At 38.6% G+C, this 23,249-nt stretch overlaps 1 protein-coding gene across 1 annotated transcript in view; it reads left to right on the forward strand.

Annotated features, from left to right (window-relative positions):
• LOC109383830 (1-phosphatidylinositol 4,5-bisphosphate phosphodiesterase beta-1-like) overlaps positions 1–23,249 on the forward strand; it is a gene marked incomplete at its 3' end in the record, with an annotated part of 254,704 nt that overhangs the window by 101,502 nt on the left and 129,953 nt on the right. The gene's annotated exons all lie outside the window — the stretch shown is intronic.

The raw sequence follows: 23,249 nt of genomic DNA on the forward strand, positions 1-23,249 counted from the left end.
CTGATTGATCATTTAAATCAAAGAATTGATGAATAACTAAAGTATAGTTATTGATTGAGGCGTTATAGAAAACAATTATAAACACAAAATTCTTAACTTGTCTGTTTTAAGTTGTTTTTCTGGGTTGTGTGATGCTGTAATCTTCCATCTGCTAAAATTTTCATGGTTGGGGTATTTCCTAATGTAACTGAAATTCTCCTGGTTTAGAAATTTTATTTTCATAAACTTATCAACAGAATTATCTTTATTTCTTCACTTGATGTATTTCCAAATGTAAGAAAATATGCAGAATGAGTTGGTGAAACAAAAATTCACATAATATACTTGAAAAATTGAGCCTTTACTTTCTAGAAAAAAATAATTTTAATGGCATTTGGGTTCTCTCTCCCTGAGTCCTCCATGTTCTGGGGTCGGGATGGGTCATAAACATCTGGTAAGTCAGGCTAGACATTCAGTTAACCTTATCTGGGTTCTCTTTGCCTCTTGATCTGGAAAAAAACACTTCTTGAAATCTTGTATATTTGAAGATAATTGGCCCGCATCATATGTATTTCTGGATAACTGATATGTTTTTGTAGCTACCATGTGTCAGCGTGATATTGAAGCAAAGTTCTGTAAGAATTAAAAAAAAAAAAGCAAGAAATGCAATGCAATTTTCAAAGGGCACTGAGTAGAGGTGAAGAACTGGACCAGGCATTTTTATGTATGTGACCTAATGCAGGATCACAAGAAACACGTGTGGTAGATTTTATTTTACTTGATTTCCAGATCAGGAAGGAAGCTGAGAGAGGGGAAGGTTATACAATGAGTAAATACAGAGGTTTTCAAGCCTTCCTTCCTTCTTTGTACCACCCTGCCTCCCACCTTGGCAGAAATCAGTGCAATTTGAAGCAAAGAGAGCCTCTTAGAAGAAGTGGAGTTTGAGCTAAGTCCAAAAAGGTGGCCAAGGGTTAGATGAAGAGGGAGAGGAGCGTAGCATTGAAAAAGGGGGAGGAGTCTGCTCAAAGACACATAGATGAAGACAGGCATGGTGCTCAAATGCAGCTTACTCAGATTTATCTACAAGAACAGATCCCTGTCCAATTGGCTTTGGGCAGTATAATTTGGGAGGAAAAGGGGCTTGGCATGAAACTCACTGGGCCCTTCACGAAGAGCAGCAGCCAGAATTAGAAGTCAGGAGGAAAGGTGACTCCCTCTGTTTCTCTAGAGAACTTAGTGTCAGTTCCTGACGTCTGTTATTCCTGCTGCATACATTTTTGTCTCTGCAGAATGGCATGTTTGTTTTGCCCAGTGTGTGGCCACCCACTACAGCAGCGATGCACTACTGTCTCTGAGTCTCAATGCCAGATTCCAAGGGCCAGATGTCCACTCTGGTCCTATCAGCTGTGATGGGGAGAATGGCTTCAAGTACTCACTTACCTTGGCCTGGGAGCAGGGTCTTTGATGGGGTGGCACAAGCAGCTTCTCTAAGAAGGAGATGATTGGCATTTGAACACAATGAGGAAGAAAAGTGGGAGGTCATTATGGTCAAACTTACTATGGAATATCTTGAAGGGTGGTAGAAACATGTGCACTTGATTCTCTACTTGAGAGGGAAAGCTTTGCAAGGTGAAAGGGTTTGGTGCAGCGAAATTTGAAAGGGTGGAGAGACTGAGGCACAAAGGTGAACTAAGATAATGGCATAAGGCATAATAACTAGACTTAGAGAAGTGGGAGGGGAATGATGATTGGGGAGGAGACAGGAGACACTTTGAAAGGACAAGTAGGATTTCTTGACTGGTTATAAAAAAAAAAAAAGGCGGCTTTGAGCCCAAAGAATAGGGAAAAGGTTGTATGTCTTTGGGAGATATTATAAAAATGGAGATGGAAAAGGAACCTGCTTTTCAGAGGAGGGATAATGCATCTATTTGGGGGACTGTTGTCTCAGATTCAACTGTTGTATGCAAATACTGTCCATTAAAGTGGGGTGTACAAGGCAAATTGGGTAAGGTATGAAGCCCTATTAATGTGAAGTTAAGTAGATGAGATGGGGGATGGGCTTTGGAGGAAAATAGGGCATGAATGGCCGATAGCCTTCCATCCAAATTTGCATCATTGTGGGAATGCTATCTCTGGGTTTGTGACAGGACTTCACTGAACTTCCTAGTATATAGGTCAGGTCATGAGGTGGTGATTCAAGACTGAAACACCTGAAATGTATCATGACCTAATACTGTGCCGAGACACAGTGATAATAGATAATGTTCTTCCCATGGTCTCTAGAAGCAAGTCCGGTGTTTATTGTGGATAAGACTGATGATGGAAGTTGCTTTGAAGCCTGTGCTAATCTGATGGCCGTAATTCCCAAAGCATACCTTAGAGCACAGATGCAAATAGAAAAAGGTTAAATATTCAAACACAGGGATAGATATTTCCTCCTCTTGTACTAATGGGACCTAGTCATTTCCTAATGCAGACAACATTGGTCTGAAAGAATGGCTGTTTTAGCCAAGCCATGAACTCTTTTTTTTTTTGAGACTCTGCCAGTTCCTGGTGGAAGCCAGGAAATATATTTTTAGGCCTCTATAACTTGGTCTAGGGAACTATGTACTGCCTAATGGTTGTCATCCAATGGATATAAATAAAACCTTTAAGGAGACAAGCCATATGCTTTATAGTGGTTACTTTATTTAACTCCAGATCTGATTTACAATCACTTAAATTTCTAAAATCCACTTCATTTTATTCATGAAGTCTATGCATTACACATAGGAATGCTTTGTAACTTGGCTGTGGAATCAGAGATCAAGAATACTCTCCTCCCTAAAACTTGTAATAAGGTCAAACACTAAAGGCTAATAATAATTGTTTTTAGCTGTTCTCTTAGAATTGAAAACAAATGTGATCTAGTACTCAAAAAGAGTGTACTGTTAAATGTATTTGTATAATATAATTTTAATTTTCTCATCATTTTATACATTGTCTCAAAATTAAATGTGGCAGATGCATTAGTTCTCTAATATTGAAGACTAAAAGGAACTAGTTTTACTTATTAAATCAAATTTATACTTTTTTATATTAGACAATTTTATGGTAAAAATTAATATAACAAATTTATAACAATATATACTTTAAACCGGTACAAAGGTAAGTTGCAATGACAGAAATTGAAAAAAAAGCAGCAATATCACATTTTTTTTTATGTTTTGCATAGATGTAGGTAATTGGAAGATAAATGTAGATGTAAAAAGATGTAGATAAATGCATTGCTAGTGGGAGAGTATATTGGTTACCACCACTTTGGAGAACTGTTTATTAGTATGTATGTATGTATGTATGTATTTATTTATTTTTATTATTATTATTTTTTAATATTTTTATTGGGGAATTGGGGGAAGGAAAACAGACAAGTTGCTGTCGTTTTTTTGTTCTTCAGTCTAGTTGTGGAGGACGTTGCTTCACTGGCCCAAGTTGGCACCATCATTGCGTTCTTCCCAGGCAAAGCAGATCAGTCGCCGGCTTCTGGACGGCCGCTCACGGTGGCTGCTGGCTGCTCACGCTGGCTGCTGGCTACACACTGTAGCCCATGGCAACCCACTGCAGCAGGGTCTGCAGCCTACGCCGTCGCCGGCGACTCATGGCAGCCCAGCTCCAGGTTGAGTTGTTGTTCAGCATCTTAGCTGTAGAAGGCAGTGTCACTGGTCCTCATGAGGGATCCGAACCGGGGCCCTCTAGTGTCTCAAACCAGCTCTTAACCACCGCGCCACTCGGCCGGCCCAATTAGTATTTATTAAGGCAATGTATGTATCTACCATATGAACCTAAGAGACATGAACATATTTGTTCCCCAGAAAATGGTTATAAGAATGTTATTATTTTTATTTGTAATAGCCCCAAACTGCAAACAACCCAATTGTCTATCAACAAGAGGATGGATAAACCCATTGTTAGAACAAACCATATGCCACAGCATGGATGAAATTTTATAAACGTCATATTGAATGAAAGAAGCCAGATACAAAAGATAAATGATTCCTTTTGTATGAAATTTAAGAAAAGGCAAAACTAATCTGCGGCAATAGAGATCAGAATAGTAATCTACTTTCCTCCTGGGGAAGGTAGTGTTGGAAGTGGCATCTGAGAATTTGGGGTGATATGGAAATGTTCTAGATCATAGTCCGGATGATAGTTCCATGGGTGTATATGCATACCTACATAAACATTCACTCAACTGTGCACTTACAGTTAGAGTACTCAACCATATGCATATTATATCTCAGTAAGTGTTTGAAATAAGTGTTGTATGCCTCAAAACAATTCACAGCAAATTACTTTTTTCTTTCCAATTTAACAGAGAAGGGAGAGGCTAATTTTAGTGCAAAAAGGTTGATCCCGGGCCAAACTGGGGAGGAGATGAATGCCATTTAAGTATTTCGGGAAATACAAAGGAGCTTTAGCTTCCCTGTTTTTATCGCAAAGAAGTAATTTAGTTCTATTGTGAAAATAGTAAAATGGTGTGGCTTAGGACACATACTTTTTTTTTTTTGCCTGTAGAACAAGTAATAATTTTATATTTTATATCACATCGTATCAGAGATATTGAAAAAGAAAAAAATAATTTCAATTTTAAGCATTTTTTACTTTAAAAATTTATATCTATATATTCATACAACCACTCCTGCAAATAGGATTGTATGCATGCTTGTAGGATTTTTTAGTGCAGTATTTTTTTGGGGATGCTTTCCTTAATTCTTCTCCCTGTTTCACTTCTCCTCTTATTGTCACCACCTGTGGTGTGTCTTACATAATTTTTGCTATGCTCACACAATAAGGCACAATTATATATAGATAGATAGGTATGCGTGTGGGTATATAAGTACATGCATATACCCCCACACTCACATTCATAGATAAGTACAGGTTTCTTTGTCTTTGTGCTGCAAAAAAAGGTATTATATCATACACACTTTCCTGTGTCTTGCTTCAATCCTCCCAATAAAACTCCATGAAAATTTATTCAAGTCAAGTGGTATGTCATGGTAGCCTGATAGTCCATGGGGAGAATATACCATAATTTACTCAACCACTCCTCTGTGAATGGGTTTGGTTGGGCAGCATCTTTCGTGTACTGCAGTTGAGAGACTTTTGATCTCAGAAACAGCAAGTAGAGTTGTGTCACTTAAATTGTCTGAGCCCACCTATCCTCATCCATTGAAAAGGGATAAATTTAAACCTGCCCACTTACATTACAGAGAAGCTATAAGACCCAAAAAGACAGCATATAGGACTACACATGTTTGGTATGATGGGAATAGCTTGACCATTGTTAATCATCACAGCTGACTGGCGTGTAGTGCTTGCTGTTGGTGAACTATTCTAAGAGCTTTTAGTGTAATTTACTTAATAACTCAATAACCAAATAAGGTACAGTGTGTTATGATTTTTCCCAGTTGCCAGATGAGAAAAGTTGAGGTAACTTACACAAGGTCAGTGGGGCACTCTTCGATTCAAAGCCTGCATGTCCCATTTGAGAGCCTGTGATTTTATATACCATGCAACATTGCCCCTCAAATATGAGTTCACTGGGCATTTTATACATGAGTATTTATGGTAACATAAAAAGAATTGTTCTCAAGAAAATTATTTAATTCCATTGTCAATTTTAAACAATATTAAAACTGAAAAACAAAAGAAGAGACATGTAGTAGATAGCTATTTATGTGTAAGAAACCATCCCAAATGTAGTGGCTTAAAACAGCCATGTATTTGGGTCCTGCTTCTGTGTCAGGGATCTGGGTTGGGATCAGCTGGGTGGTTCTTCTGGGTTCATCAGGGTTCACTCACACACCTGTGGTTAGCTGCTGGGTTAGCTGGGTAGCACCACTCTGGAGATTTCCTGACTATAAACTAGGATAATAATGGGGACAATTGGACCATGGGACCCTCACCTGCCCACCAGGCGTTGTCAGGCTTATGCAGATGGTAGTGGTATGGTTTCAAGAGGGAGGATGGAAACATACAAAAATTCTTGAGGCCTGTGCTTAGGACTGGCACATCATGGCTTCTACCACATTCTCTGAGTGAAAGCAAGTCTCAAGGCTAACCCAGATTCAGCTATTTGATGGGAGTTACTGCTGCTGTCTCATTCAGCATGGGAATAAGAGAAAAAAAAATTGTTACTACTTTCATCTTTCATAAAACCCAGGCACCGATTTCTTATTTGCTGTGTGTGTGTGTGTGTGTGTGTGTGTGTGTGTGTGTTTGTGTGTGAGTTTTCTGCTGATATTCTCTCATATCTTTAGTTTGCAAACAGCTGGTTTTCTTTTTTGTGTGTGTGTGTGTGTTTGTGTGGTGGGGTGGGGTGGGGCGGTATTTGTTTCTGAAATAGTGGCTCGGTTGCTCTGAATATCTAAGCTAAATTAAACTTCACAATATTAGAGCCATCCTAGTATTCTTGAAGTTCCCCTTAGTCTTGAATGATTTTAATTTGTATTTCTCAGACAGCCAGAGGACATGACATTGTGTGGTGGCTTTACAAAGAAGCAAGACTACTTGACTACATAATCAATGTATCAAAACCAAATTCTCTTAGTCAGATGGCTTGTAATATGTGTAAGTTTTATATTTCCCAAAGAGCACTGCCAGGCTTTCTTTCTAAGACTGGTACCATTCCTACACCTTTAACATCTGTTCTTAATACTCTCAATTCCCAGGATCCTTGCTCCATCATGCTAGAGAAGGGCATGCATTTAGCAGAGGAGTAAACTGAGGCACAGGGAAATATCAATCGGTTTTATACGGAGTTCATGGGTTTCTCATTTCTTGACCATTGGTCCTATATGTTGTCTAATTTCCATTGGTCCTGTATGTTGTCTAATTTGATTTTCAGGTTGTTCTAGGTTTTTCTAGGAGTCATGTCTTAAAATGATATATTTGTTAATTCATACTTTCAACAAGACATTTTTTTCTAGGTACAGAGAAATAGTATCTTTGTATAAGAAACCTTAGAGAACAGTATTAAATTACTAGCTTAGTAAGTGTTCCTTTTATTTTCTTTTTTAGTCATATGGCATAGTACATGAAAGCATTGATTCAAGAGTTAGCCAGACTAGTATTCATATTTCAACATCACCACTTACATGATGTATGACCTTAGGTAGTTTACACCACACACACACACACACACACACACACACACACACACACACACTCTCAACCACTGTTGCTGCCAAGTCTTATTACATAGCAGTGAAATTTTATGTCTACACATACACATATATAGATACATATATCTACATATGTTGGCTGGCACATTGTAGTAAAAGCGGAATATATGTTTAATATTATACTTTTTATTGATATGTAACTGACATATAACGTTATCCAAGTTTCTGGTATACAGCATAATGATTCAATATTTGTATATATTGTGAAATGATCACTATGATCGTAAGTCTAGTTAACATTCATCACCATACATAGTTACAATTTTTTTCTTGTTATGAGAACTTTTATTTATTTAGTTTTTGTTTTACACACTTTGCATAACTTTATTTTTTCTTATTTTTAACGATTGTCTTATTTTTCAATTATAGTTGACATACAATATTTTATTAGTTTCAGACATTTATATAACTTATGAAGTGATCACCCTGATAAATCTAGTGCCCACTTGATACCATAGTTATTACAATATTATTGACTATATTCCTTATCCTGTACTTTATATCCCTGTGACTATTTTGTAACTACCAATTTGTACTTCTTAATCCCGTCCCCCTTTTCACCTGCAACCCCTTTCCCAGCTGGCAGTCATCAAAATGTTCTCTGTATCTATGAGTTTGTTTCTCTTTTGTTTGTTTATTTGTTCTTTAGATTCCACATATAAGTGAAATCATATGGCATTTGTCTTTCTCTGTCTGACTTACTACACTCAGCACAATACCCCCTATGTTCATTCATGTTATTGCAGATGGCAAGATTTTATTCTCTTTTATGACTGAGTAATATTCCATTGTATATGTACCACCTTTTCTTTATCCATTCATCCACTGATGGACACCCAGGTTGCCATCATATCTTGGCCATTGTAAACCGTGCTGCAATAAACATATGGATGCACATGTCCCTTTGGAGCAGTGTGTTGGGTTTCTTTGAACAAATACCCAGGAGTGAGATTACTGCATTTTTCTTTGTCTCTTGTTATAGCCTTTGTTTTAAAGTCTTTTTTGTATGGTATAAGTATTGCTTCCTTAGCTTTATTATTGTTAGTTTGTCTCCATTTTCATGAAATATCTTTTTCCATCTCTTTATTTTCAGTCTGTTTGTCTTGTTTGATCTGAAGTGAGTCTCTTGTAGGCAGCATATGTAAGGGTCTTGTTTTCTTATCCATTCAGCCACCCTATCTTTTGATTGGAGCATTTAACCCATTTACATTTAAAGTAATTGTTGATTGATATATAGTATTGCCATTTATTATTTATATTTTTTATCTTTTTATTTTTTTCATTTTAAAGAAGCCCCTCTAAGATTCCTTATAATATTGGTTTGGTGGTGATGAACACCTTTAGTGTTTTCTTGTCTGGAAACTCTTTGTCCTTCAATTCTAAATAATAGCTTTGCTGGGTAGATTAATCTTGGTTGTAGGTTCTTGCTTTTCATCACTTTGATTATTTCATGCCAATCCCTTCTGGGAAAAATCAGCTGACAGCCTAATGGGAGTTCCCTAGTGGGTAGCTAACTGCTTTTCTCTTGCTGCTTTCAAGATTCTCTCTTTGTCTTTAACCGTTTGCATTTCGTTGTGGGTCTCTTTGGGTTCTTCTTGTTTGGGACTCTCTCTGCTTCCTTCCTTCCTGGCTTGTATGTCTATTTCCTTTAGCAGGTTGGGGAAGTTTTCCATCCTCATTTATTCAAATGGGTTTTCAATTCCTCGCCCTTTCTTTTTTCCTGTTGATACCCTTATGATATTATTGTTGGTGTGTGATGTTGTCTCAGAGACCCCTTAAACTATCCTCATATTTTTTGGATTCTTTTTTTATTTTTGCTGTTCTGATTGGGTGTTTTTTTTTTGATACCTTATCTTCCAAATCACTGATTTGATCCTCTCATGTAATCTACTGTTGATTCCCTCTAATGTATTCTTTATTTCAGTTATTGTATTCTTAATTTCTGACTTTTTTAAAAGTGTTTTCTGTCTCCAATTTTAGGTTTCTAGTCTCTTTGTTCAAGTTCTCACTGAGTTCATCTACTCTTTTCCTTTGTTCATTGAGCATCCTTATAACAAGTGTTTTTGAAATCTGTATCGGGTAGATTGCTTGTCTCCATTTTGTTTAATTCTTTTTCTGGAACTTTGTCCTATTCTTTCATTTGGGACATGTTTCTTTGTCTCCCTGTTTTGTCTGCCTCCCTATGTTTGTTTCTATATTCTAGGTAGGACTGCTATGTCTCCTGGTCTTAGTAGAGTAGCCTTATGTAGTAGGTGTCCTGTGGGGCTCAGTCTCCCTGGTCACCTGAGCAAGGTGCTCCAGGTATGTCCCATGTGTGGGTTGTGTGCACCTTCCTGTTATGAGAATTTTTAAGATCTACTCTCTTAGCAACTTTCAGTTATATAATATAGTATTATTAACTATGTTTATCATACTGTACATTACATCCACATGACTTACTTATTTTATGACTGAAAATATATACCTTTTTACCTCCTACTTCCTTATGCATTTGTACCCTCCTCACCCTTTGCTTCTGGCAACCACCAATCTAATAATTTCATCAGTTCTTTGTATCTATTAACTTGTGGGGTTTCATTTTTGTTTTTGTTTTTGTTTTTACATTCCACTTATAAGTGAGATCATATAGTATTTGTCTTATTTCACTAAGCAGAATGCCCTTGGGGTTTATTTATGCTGTCGCAAATGGCAAGATTTCATTCTTTTTATGGCTGAATAATATTCCATTGTATATCTACACCACATTTTCTCTATCCATTCATCCGTTAAAGGACACTTAGGTTGCTTTCATATCTTGGCTATTGTAAATAATGCTACAATGAATACAGGAGGTACATATTTTTTTTGAATTAGTGTTTGTTTTTTGTTAGTTTGTTTGCTTGTTTATTTATTTTTGGATAAATACCCAGAAGTGGAATTGTTGAATCATATGGTAGTTCTATTTTTAATTTTTTGAGAAACCTCCATGCTGTTTTGCATAATGGCTATAACAGTTTAAATTCCCACCAGAAGTGTGCAAGGGCTCCCTTTTTTCTACAGTCTTCCCAAGACTTCTTATATCTTGTCTTTTTGATGTTAGCCATTCTAACAGGTGGTATCTCATTCTGGTTTTGGTTTGCATTCCCCTTGTGTTTAGTGATGTTGAGCATCTGTTCATGTACCTTTTGGCCATCTGGATGTATTTATTTTTATTATTCTTGAAAATAAGGGGCAGGATAGGAAAACACTCTTCTTAGGTCAGGAGCAGTGATGACAGGACAGAGGATCACTGTGCTGACTTCCTTATGTTTCTTAACCTTAACTTTAGAGTTTTCTTTAAAGTGTCCAGATGATACATGCATCACTTTTGGGAAAGGTCCAATGAGGTAATCCATGTAAAGTGCTTAGTACAGGGTTAGGAAAGAGTAAATACTCTGTAAATATTGGCTTTCTTCCTCTTTGGCTCTCTCTCCTCCTGGCGGCTGAGCAGCTCTTACACCAGCCCACTGTCTTAGTTTCAATGCACCCGAAGCATATCCTGAGATGCGGGTTGTGTGCATTAGGGAAGGCTCCCAGGAGAGAAGGGCAATGGAGTGGGGGGAGCAGGACAGGGACAGGGAAGAGGCTGAATAAAGGTTCCCTTTCAGGGGAGGTCCTAGACTCAGCACGATCCCGTGGTGTGCCCTGGGGCATAAGTGCACCTCAGACTATGTTCTCCCTCGAGGCAAAGGATCTTTCCTTTTAAAATCCTGCACCATTCTGTCACTGGCTATGGGTTCTCCTGGTGGGGTATAACATCCCAAGCACTTCCAGCTCTTCATACTGATAGGGCAGTTGCAGTGGTCCAGGGAAAACCCCCAAAGACAATTGTGGGTGCAAGCAGTTGGGAGCAAAGCATGTAGAATCTGGGGGTAGGAGCATAGAACCTGCACAAGAGATGGAGGTGGCAGATCTGGGTTGGCAGCAGCAATGTCCACTGCACCCTCTCAGAGCTTATGGGGATCAGGTAGACAGATCTCTTGTGGGAATGCGAAGGCTCCCACTTAGGTCAAAGTCACACATCAGTTTTGTGAGCAGCTACTAAAGAAATATCAACCAGCAGAAGCAAGTTTGTCTGTGAAGATCAAACACCCAGGAAATCTGTGTCAAGCTTCAGTCTCCCCAGTTTATCTTCTGCCATGTAGATCTAAATGTGGCTATGGGTATTTGATGAGAGCACTAGTGATGAAAGAGGATGGTGTTCAAGAATCAGCTTGACCAAATCCCTTGTAAAAGGAATCACCTGGTGATTAGTTTCCAGGCCATATAGGACTATTCCTTCTAAGAGAATTGTTAAACTGGGAGATTTGCTTTTCAAAGGGTACAGTAATTTTTTTTTTTTTAGTTTCAGGTGTACAGAACAATGTAATAGTTAGACATTTACAAGGGATACAGTCTTTTTGGTTTAACAAGAGCTTTTAGGAATGAGCAGAGTAGAAAAATAAAAAGCAGAAAATTTTCAGAATCCAGAAGGAATTTTGAAATTCATCTCTTAGGAAAGATAGTACTAAGAGTTTCAGAGATATTTGTCAAAATCAAAATCGAATATCCTGGTTGCATAAATCTTCAATGATAGTTGTTTATTTGATGAAATGTAATAAAAAATGTGAGGGTTTTATTTAAACAGGAAGTAGTTATTAGAAATAAGAAATTTCCAAAAAAGTTATTCATAGACTTTGATGTACTAAAAAGGCACTTATATTTGTGAAAAAATAAAATATTGTAAGATGTAATTATTTCCAGTCTTCCTAATTTTGGAGTCTCATGAGAAATTAGGAAATCACTAAGTAATTTTCAATATTTTGGAGGTAGGTTAATAAAACACTTTACCTGTGATTCATGGTTTCTCATCCTTATTACATTCTTGTCTGGGTTAAGGAACTGTCCATCACTGGAAGCAATTGGAAAGAAAACTTTGCCTGGAACCATAATTACAAATGGAGAATGGTGACAAGATTTCAAAATTAATTATGAAGGCTGTTGAAATGATGTGGTATCTTCTAACCTATTTTGACTGACAGGAAGCATCATCAACGGACAGCTCATTTTCCCTTTGTTCTGTGTGTTCCTGTGATTTTCAGTCGCATCCACTCTGAAACCTGAGCCTCCATGGAAGCCCTGTCAGTTTGAAGAGGCAAAGACGAGGCAGCCTGTCAATGTGCATGACTCCACGGGGTCCCGTAACCAGAAAGCCTTAAGCTTCAATTTGTTTCTTTTGATTACTGGCAGATTGCTGTCTGTGCCATCTCTCTGATGTGCCTGTTTGAGCATATTAGCTATGCTCACCCCTAATTATTCATGCTTCCCGTGTTACCTATTTGAAATTTATTACCCTAAGGAGAGTAGATTAGAAGCCTGTAGAATTGAGGCTTAAATCTGTGCCAGAGATTTACTGTCATTGTTTTAGGTGCAAAGTATTATCCGGCAGGCCAAGTCACTTCAGTTCTTGGCTTAGTACATTTACTGTAGAATTTTCTGAGAATGATTACATTTTCTCAGACACAGCTAGAAAACCATACCCAGCGAGTTGTTGCAAACTGGATTTAAGCTTAAGCCTGTCAATCCATATCTGATGGGCATCGCCCCATATCTGTGAAAATCTGATGCTGGGGATGTGTAATGCGCGCTTAGAGGATGCTTTCAAGGTGTGTGTCAAAGGTAGTCTTATTCCTTTAGTGTTCCCCATTTAATACTTTGCAATTTTTCACTAGTTTATTAAAGAGAAAATTGCATGCTAATCATGTAGCATAGATCACCACTATAAATACTTCATCTTCTATGTTACAATATCACATTTATTTTACTTTATTGTGTGTGATATGTTGGCTTTTGTGACCTTGTGCTTCAAATACTTTGTATCTGTAAGATAATTAGATACTTTCATCATATGGTTTACCATCTTTGAATGGCCTTTTTAGCTTAAAAAAAAGTCTCTTAATACACAGCCTAACCAAAGTATGAAAAACTAGCAACAATATATTTTTACAGACGTTCCATTTTTATTATTTATTTATTTATTTTTTTTTAAAGATTTTTATTGGGGAATTGGGGGATGGGAACAGTGCTGGGGAATTGGGGGAAGGGGAACAGACAAGTTGCTGTCGTTTTGTTCTTCAATCTAGTTGTGGAGGGTGTTGCCTCACTGGCCCAAGTTGGCACCACCATTGCACTCCTCTCTGGCGAGGCAGATCAGTCGCCGGCCTCCGGACGGCCGCTCACCGCGGCTGCTGGCCGCTCACGCTGGCTGCTGGCCACACACGGCAGCCCATGGCAACCCACTGCCACAGGGACTGCAGCCCACGCCGTCGCCGGCGACTCAGGGCAGCCCAGCTCCAGGCTGAGCTGCTGTTCAGCATCTCAGCTGTGGAGGGCAGCGTCACCGGCCCTCATATGTGGGATCCGAACCGGGGCCCTCCGGCATCCCAAGCGAGTTCCCAACCATCGCGCCACTCGGCCGGCCCAGAAGTTCCATTTTTACAGAAGTTCCACTTTTAAACTTTTAGTGAACTGATGCATTTAATCTTCCTTTCTGTCTGTCAGTCAACAAATATTTATTGAGCCCTAACAATACATCAGGGACTTTGCTAGCTGCTGGGGATTCAGAGCTGGAAAGACATAGTTCCTTTTATTCACAGAATTTGTAGAAGAGACACAGACAACAGTGTATGTACAGGTATGTACTCTGATGAAGGTCTAGGCCGCGTACAGTGAAATCCTCAGGGAGGAAGGCTTTACATTTGCCCTGAAGGGTAGGGAAGGTAGCCTTGGAACACTGAGATGAGTCAGTCAGGTGGATACGAGCATGGAGAGGCATTCGAGGCAGAGGAAGCAACACAATCAAAAGTACAAAGGCCCGCAAGAGCTCCTAGGATTTACGAGTGACTCTGAGTTATTGAAGCACAAAATGCAAGGCAAGGTGTAGCTGTGGCTGAAAGGCAGGGCTGGATGGAGGTCAGAGCATACAGAGCTGTATGTGCTATTGAAAGTGGTTTATATATGACGGGCCTGCCAGTGGCGAAGAGTCATCTGTTAGAGCTGAGCGAGCAGGAAAGAGGATTTCCAGCAATACAAATTGCATACTTGTAAGTGAGACTCAAACCCAGGTCTTCTTTCCCCCTCAGCTTTCAAAGCTGGAGCAGATTTTATGATGATCAAGTTTGAGGTCATTTGTTATCCGCAGTAAAGTTGATTGGAATTGAGACTGGCCAAGAAGGAAAGATATTTATTGTCCTAGACTTAGGGATGTAGGTATGAGCATTTTCTCATTGGTGGGTCAACACTGACAACTGCCCTTAGCAAGCTCTTTGAAAAGGCAGGAAGTTCTGAAGGCCCTGGGTGATGGTCACTGAGGTCTCAGCCAGAGTTCCAGGTATTCAAGACTGGGAAGGTAGGCAGTGAGACAATATGAACAATGAAAGAGCAAGATTAGAGTGGTACATCCATCATAGATTGGAATGGAAAAGATGAAACTCTGAGCTTGGGGCCTCCAGATACAGCTGCCCAAATAACCATGAAGATACTGTTCTTGGCCAAGCTGATTCCCAAGGGGCATTTGTGGGCATCAGGCAGCTGCTGCTCTCAGCGTCCAATGGGAGCATAGTTCTTTTTCTTTTCTTCCTTTTTTTTGGTAAATACTTTTATTGCGGAATTGGGGAGGGGAACAGTGTTGGGGAATTGGGGAAGGGGAACAGACAAGTTGCTGTCCTTTGGTTCTTCAGTCTAGTTGTGGAGGACATTGCTTCACTGGCCCATGTTGGTATCATCGTTGCGCTCTTCCCGGGCAAGGCAGTCGCTCGCTGGCCATTGGAAGGCCGATCACAGTGGCTCACGGCAACTCATGGCAGCTCATGCCAACTGCCAGCCAGCCCCACTGCAGCCCCACTGCAGCCTATGCCATTGCCAGAGCCTCACTGCAGCCCAGTTCCAGGTCGAGCTGTTGTTCACCATCTTAGCTGTAGAGGGCACAGCATCACTGGCCCTCATGTGGGATCCGAACCGGGGCCCTGCTGCTCAGAGCTGGCATCCCAAGCCAACTCAACCAATGCGCCACTCGGCCAGCCCAGGAACGTAGTGCTTGTTTATAATGAACAATCACCCAGGTCTCTTAGATAGTATGAAACTGCTGACTTCACTTGGGAAAACTATATCTAAAATTTGTGACTCCTATGTTGGAGCTGTGCAGGCTCACTAACACCAAGAAAATCTGAAATGACACCTTCTTTCTATTAAGCCTGCAGGGTGGTGGGATGGAAGAAAAAGGAATGAAAATAGGTTCTATAAATCGCTCATGGCTCATTCTGATACAGTGGTATCATATAACATTAGAATAAATGTGAGCTTCATTTTGGAGACATTTCAATTTATTAAATAGCTCTTTCTTGCATAAACAATACAGCTGGACCACCACTGTTCTGACGATTGTTTTTAATGATACCTCATTAGCACACTGAGGCAAATTGAAGCCTCACTTGATTAACCCTCCCGCTATTTCTTATTTACCCCTGCAATATGGAGAGGTGAGTGTAGAATTTCACTGACCAATCCACCTACTATTTGCTACAGAAGTGTATGGAGGAAACGACCTTTATTTACACCTTGTCTTCCTCTCAAGGCTAAAATTAGGATCAATTTGATAGGCTTGAAATTGAACAGTATTTATGGTGACATCATAGTTTTGTTTGCCTTCTTTATATTTAGGGAATTGCATGTCCACATTTATCTGGGACAGGCCTGCTTAAGTGACTTTACCTGTGTGGGTCTATTTATGGACCCTCTTCTGTTCTACTAATCCACCCTTATACCAGTACCAGACTGCCATAGTTACCCCCAAGTGAGTATAATTTGCCATTAGGGGGCATCACTGGTTTAGAAAAATCATGATTTGTTGCCTGGGGCTGAATGCATTGCTGATCTAAATGAAATTGGGATTTTATTCACAAAGAAGAAGTGGTGAGTCCTGAATTGACAGACAACAGTGTGTGCTACGTATATGTTTAAGTTATATATTGTATTAAACAATATATATTTTTTTATAAATAGTGCTTTATCCTACTCATTTCATGGAACCTTTTTTTTCCGCCCAACATCTTCACGTGACTTTTGGGCACATTGTTTTGGAGCAGCTTTTGGAGTCATCTAATGGAGCTTTCCATAACCAATCTTAGCCATTTCTACTTATATTGTTTGAGATGCTGCAGTTTTAGAAACCTTGTATGATCCGACCATTGGAAATTTTATATCAAGCCATAAATAGCGTTTGCACAAATGAGGATAGTTTTTTGCCATTAATTCTGTATATCTTAGGGGTGATCTGTGGACCCACTTATTGTATTGATTTTTAAAGTGGTCCTGAAAAGCCTCCTTTAAATTATATACAACATTTGCAATTGTGAGGTCATGCCCACCTCGGAGTAATTCCTAAATCTGTGTTAATTTTTTCTTTACTTTCTGTTATACTAGTTCTGTTTAACTAAACTTCTAAAAATGCCCAAACTAGTATTAATTAAGATAATTTTGGTCTAAGGTATCTTCCCTAAATATTGTTCTGTTCAAAATAAAATAATCAAGAAATTACTGGATACATTAGTGTCTTTGTTAGGATTTGACTATAAATCAGGCCTTTCCTTTCTGAGGGATTCTTATCAAGGAAAAAAAGTCTCCTTTTTTTTTTTTTTAAAGATTTTATTGGGGAATTGGGGGAGGGAAACACTGCTGGGGAATCAGGGGAAGGGGAACAGACAAGTTGCTGTCGTTTTGTTCTTCAGTCTAGTTGTGGAGGACGTTGCTTCACTGGCCCAAGTTCAGCATCTTAGCTGTGGAGGGCAGTGTCACTGGCCCTTGTATGTGGGATCCGAACCGGGGCCCTCTGGCGTCCCAAGCCAGTTCTTAACCAACACACCACTCGGCCAGCCCAAAAGTCTCCATCTTTATATAGGCTTATATAATTGTCTTCTGACTGCAGCTCTTTTGTTTTGTAACTTCTTTTGATCATGGTTGAAAGTGGTCAATTTTAAAACAATTTGAAAACTGTAGTCTAACTGGTTGGCTTATTTCATATAGCTAGGATAATCTTTTTGGTTCAAATAACTGTTCCTTTTACCAGAAGATCCCTGCATATTACACATTCAAAATTAACTAAATTACCCAAACATTGGAAAATGGTGTGATATGTCTTACTTGGTGAAGGTTCACTTTATCTTAAATAATAAAACTACAGATCTACTTAGAACTGAACTTAATTGCATAATATTGTGTCACCTTTGCCAGTTAACCCAATGGAGGTTTGAGGCAATATGTATGAAAAATGTTTTGTAATCGCAAAAGCACTGTGCAGTTGTTAATCGTTGTCATTGCTATATTAGAAAAACTACCTGTGGCCACTCAGAATGGAGAAAAAGTTTTAACTGTGAGCAAAGAACTGCTCAGCCCTTAGGCAAGTACTTTATCATCAAAACATTTTCCAGTGACTATGATTCATAGCAGATGAAAACTAACTTCTAACACATCTTTTTTGAACTAGAGGTCTTGACCCATGAGTAGGTTGTGAAATCAGTTTGCTAGTTAAGGCCAGCATTTAAAAAAAAAAGAGCAGTAGAATGGAATGTAACAGAATATCCTAGAAAATACTAGAGATCATAAGAATAAAGATCGCTTTCAGAAGACTTCCAGGTGTGTGTGTGTGTGTGTGTGTGTGTGTGTGTGTGTGTGTGTATATATATATATATATATATATATATATATATATATATATGCATATATTTACACAAACACTGGATGGAAATATGAAATGTTTTCACTGTGAATCACTGTTCAAAAACAAAACAAAACAAATCTAATTACAATGAATGCCATTGCCCTAATCCTTGTTTAACAATTTTAAGAACAAATACTATAGTTGTCCTAACACTTACACTTAGTATTTATTTAGTGACAATTTAAATTTTAATTGTGACACGAATGTTAAGGATTTTTTACATCACATATTTATTATTCATGAATCCAGGCAGAGCCTAAAGGTTTTTCTATTTATATTCTTAGAAAACATCAAGTTGTTAAAGACAATCAGGTATCTCATTCAATTCAACACGTTTATTGAGAATTAGGAATACATAATATATCAAGGAAAATAAAGTAAGATTATATAATTATAATTTGTGTTAAATGACAATGTAGTTTCTTCAATGGGATATAACTATTTCATAAATAGTTGATTTTCAAAGGACTGATACAGATTTTAAAGTATTACTTGAATTGTTTTTACATGTATTTCCTATAACAGAGACTGTATCAGTTAGGTATTGGCTATGTTACAAGCCATCTCCAATAATAGTGACTTCAACAGAAGTCATTTATTTAGTGTCCAATTTGTAGATCAGTAATCTAAGTTGGGCTATCTCGGGTTGCTTTCCTGGTCTTGGTTGACTTCCTTGTGCGTATGGTCAGCCATGGGTCTGCTAAGCCACTCTGGTTCTAAGGGTTGGGTGGCTATTGGCTGGGTAATTCAGTGCTCCCCTACCCCAGTCATCTCTATCCTCAACTGGCATGCCTGCTCAGAGCGAAGATAAGGGATCTGAGCGACACAGAGGGAAGGAGAGAGGGAGAACGGAAGGCAAGTTGAGGTCTGAATTGGAAGTGGCACAGTGTGACCTTGGCTTTATCCTGCTGGCTAAAGCAAGTCACAGGTCTAAGGAGTGGGGAAATAGACTACCTCTTGTCAGAAGAATGGCGAAGTAGTCACAGTGGGAAGGACAGAGATACAAAGAGGCTATTAACTGGGGCCATCCATGCAATCAACCTAACAGTTGCTTTTTTCTTCCCTTTGCTTTCCTTTGGAGCAGTATAAAGGAATCTTTCAGAAACATGTCCATAAAGACCCTATTTCCTGCTTCTGTCTGAGCTTCTAGTAAAAAGAAGATTAATGTGGAAATTAATCTAATCCATGCATTAATGAGTAGAACATTTACTTAAACTGGTCAATTTTTCTCTCAATTTGATTGTAATGAATATGCTTTTAAAACTCTACTATTGCTAACAGGAGGATTGTGTGTGCTCTGAGAATACTATGAAGCATGACTTACTGAATAAATGTTTTCCTGAAAGGGAGCAGATAATCAGAATTGTAACTCATCACATTTTGTATATTGAGCCTAAAATTTAAAGAGCTCTTTTTACATTTATTCTCTTTCCATATATGTCTCTGAAAGTCCTAGTTTTTAGATGGAGCATTCTCCAAAGTGACCTTCACCTGTAGAACATAATTGCTATATTTAGCCCAAAACGTGGGCCAGAAAGACTAACATGTCATTTAAAACTTGCAGATAAAATGAATATAATCTGCTGAGAATAGTTTCATCAACTAAGTCTAGAAATAACCAGGCACTCGAGAGTGATTTTTACATAATCATTTGTTTCATTTTGACCAAATTAAAAAGGAAATTAGAAAGAAAATTTAAAAGGATAGTGCTAAATATCTCCTCATATGGTAACACTTTTATAAGGAAGAATTGAGCAAAATATGGCATTTGCATATACCTACCTTGACAGCGAATGTTGCAGTCTGATATAAACAGCAAGGTAATATTATGAAGTAGTTAGGATGATTGACTCCAAAGACACTGCTTGAGTTTGATTTAAATGCCTTCATGTGTTATCTGTGCATCCCACACTTAACCTTTTTACACTTCCCAGTAGCATGGTGGTGACAATGGAACGTACTTCATAAGTTGTTGTGAGGATTCAATCAGGCAGTGTGTGTGGAGTATGCAGGGCAGTGACCATGCATGGGAAACACGAACAAATGCTAACTCTCACTATCAGTGCTTATGGTTGGTTTTTAGTTCACGGATTCATTTCAGATTGGTTTGAACGCATGTGTTATGCACCCATGCCAAGGGCCTGGGAGACAAAGAAACAAATGACAAAGCCATTGCCACCGAACAGCTGGAAGGATTGGATAATTGCCCTGACCCCCAACCACACACACAGATGCACACATGGTGATGCCACCCATAAAGGGGATATCAGGCTTGAAGGTGATTCAGAATGTCTGTACATTGTTTCTTTAAAAAAAATAATAATAATTTTTCATGTATACAGTTCCCTGAACCAAGCAAGGGACATACTTTTAGCTGTTAACTAAAGTGTATTGAATTAGTTGGATTTACTCAAAATCATGCTCAGCCTCTATATTTCTCAGAAAAATACAGAAATTATATTATTAAATATTATACCGTTAAATATATTAAATTCTTATGCAGAAACTTCCCAATATTATGTAAAGCATGGTTTTTGCATAGAGTATATTAAGCCTTAGAAAAGTGGTACATTCTTCACTCCTGCAGTATTTAAGCATTTTCATCTTCATTTAGTGGTTTCAGATTGTCCCCTGAAAATGACTCCTTTGTGCTATTGATTGAACTTTGAACAAAGGAAGTGCTTTTAATTCTCTTCATAGATCCATGGGCCCCAGGAAAAGCATTGGTTCGTTGGGGAGCTTGCCTGGAGAACAGGCTGTGTCAATAACATAAAATCTTTACGACTGACTTGGCTATTCTTGATTTGGTTCCATCTCTCTCCCTGCCATGGATTTACATTTGCTTTGGAAGTAGCGAACTGTGTGGTAAGAAAAAATGTGGTATATGAATTTCATTGGCTCATTGAAGAAACAGGTCTTGAATTCAACTTTTTCCTGCCAAGTGCCAGACCCTGTGTCAGCCCCAGAAACGTAGAGTTTTCGAAGACCTCCCATAACTCCATGTTTGTAGAGAAATCAGAAAATGTTGGGCTTATCTTGGCTTTTATCTGCTCCTGGGTCATTAGGACAGGTCCAACACGTGCCATGTCTGAGTGACTTCCTTGTAATATAATCACTATGACCTATTGAAAAAGGTATTTAGTTGGAATTAATTTTTTTGGAGGGCTACTTTAAATGTGTTTTCAACCAATACTCTACAAATCCGATTTGCATAGATTGGGATTAATTAATTATGAAGAGGAATTTATCATTGATTAAAGTTAATGAGGAGAAAGTATTTTGAAATTTCTCTTAGAACTCAATATCCTGATGTTTGCAAATTAAAAAAGGGCAGGGATTTTTTAAGTTATCAATAAATACATTAATTATGTTTTTGACTTTAATTAATGTTATTTTCACTTCTGTAACAATAGGTTTATTGCTAAGTCAGGCATAATTTTTAAAAATTTAGGTATAATTTGCATAGAGTAAAATTTACCCCTGTAAGTCTACAGTTCTGTAAATTTTATCAAATGTATTGTCTTGTAACCATCACCACAATCTTGATATTGAACAGTTCTATCACCCCCAAATTCCCATGTACCCTTTTGTGATAGACCGTTTCCCCCCCAGTCCCTGATGATCACTGATTTCTTTTCTTTCCTTATAATTTTGCCTTGTCCAAAATGTTATATGAATGAATCAGACAATATGTAACCTTTGGAGTCTGGCTCCTTTCATGTAGCATAATATATCTGACATTTATTGGTGCTGCATTTGTCAGTAGCTCTTTCCTTTTTATTATTGAGTAGTATTTCGTTGTATGGACAAACAGTTTATTTATCCATTCCCCAGTTGAGAGACATTTATTTTTATTTGTTGGTTATTATAAGTACAGCCACTTCATTATGTTTTCATTGTTTTTGGAAAACATCAAAAGACGGTGAAAGAAGTGCACTTGTATGTGTGAGAGTGGGGGTGGGGAAGTCTTAATCCAAAGATGTTACTAGAACAAGTATCTGCCATCAACTGGTATAATTAGGCACATCGATAGTTCTCAAACTTTGTTCCAAACAATCACCACTGCTCTGTTGTTGCTTAAATCCAAGATTTGCCAGTCCCTTTCAAATTTTCACAGTTAGGTTAATTTACATTGAATTTTCCAAATCTTAAGTTTTTCTCTAATAAACTGTTTTAAATATGTTGGTATTTCACAGAGCATAAAATGGTACCTAGTTTGGCATAAAATCATTACATTGATTTTCCTGAAGTTGAATTTAATAATTTTGGGATGTACCACATAATCGTGTAACTTCCAAGTGCTCCATCGCTCAAAAACAGTATGCCTTGTGGAAATTATTCTAAATTAATATATTAGGATGTTAAAGTAGGACTCTTCTTGTGCCAGTTTTGGCCAAGGCATGAAGACAATGGCTGCTACATTTCTTCCTGCAGATCACCAAGTACAGCTGAGGGAGGCTCGGAGAGGCTGAGAAAGTGGAGAGCAGAGTTTGATGGGCCTTTGGAGAGAGCTCATGATGTTCTCTGATTCCCATCATGTAGTACTTCTAGGGTCTCCTTATATCGTTTCCATGGGGCCACCAAGAGGGGTGAGCACAGCCTCACCAAGAAAAGTTAGGATTATTATGCTTAGTGATGAAAAGGGAATAAATAATAAGCTACAGGAAGATGCATCATGCCCATTAAAAGGGCTAGAAACAAAAGGTCTCTAGTTGTGGGAGTGGGGTTAGCAGATACGATTAGTGCTCTGTCCACTTCTTTACTCCTCCCACTGCTATGGGTACCAGATGCCAGCAGCTCACAGCTGTCCCCATTCTCTGGAGGACTGCCCTTGGCTGAGAAAAGCCCCCTCACCCAGTGATGCCTAGTAGTTTGTACCTCCCACCAATCTGGAGGCTGCCTATGGCCGGTGACTGAAAATTGCAGAGATTTAAAAGCTCAGCCCTCACCTCAAGTCCTGACAGCCTCAGTGTGGCAGTGTGCACTGCTCAGCCCTTCATAGGATCAGGCGGAGACTGAACTACAGCTGCAGCATCCTTGCCAAGGTCTGTCTCCTGTCCCATTCTGCTTCTCTCGGTCCCTTAGAGGTTTCTTTCACAATCTCTTCCTCAAAAATTATTTGAATCCCTGTCTCAAGCTTTATATCTAGGGCACCTGACGTAAGATAGGCATTTCTGAAGAATTCACAAAAGCATGAGAGAGAGAGGGAGAATGAGAGAGAGAGAGAGAGAGAGAGAGAGAGAGAGAGAGAGAGAGAGAGAGAGAGAGAGAGA

The sequence above is a fragment of the Hipposideros armiger genome, unplaced genomic scaffold (genome assembly GCF_001890085.2).
Source record: "Hipposideros armiger isolate ML-2016 unplaced genomic scaffold, ASM189008v1 scaffold_89, whole genome shotgun sequence".
In the NCBI taxonomy this organism is placed as follows: Eukaryota; Metazoa; Chordata; class Mammalia; order Chiroptera; family Hipposideridae; genus Hipposideros; species Hipposideros armiger.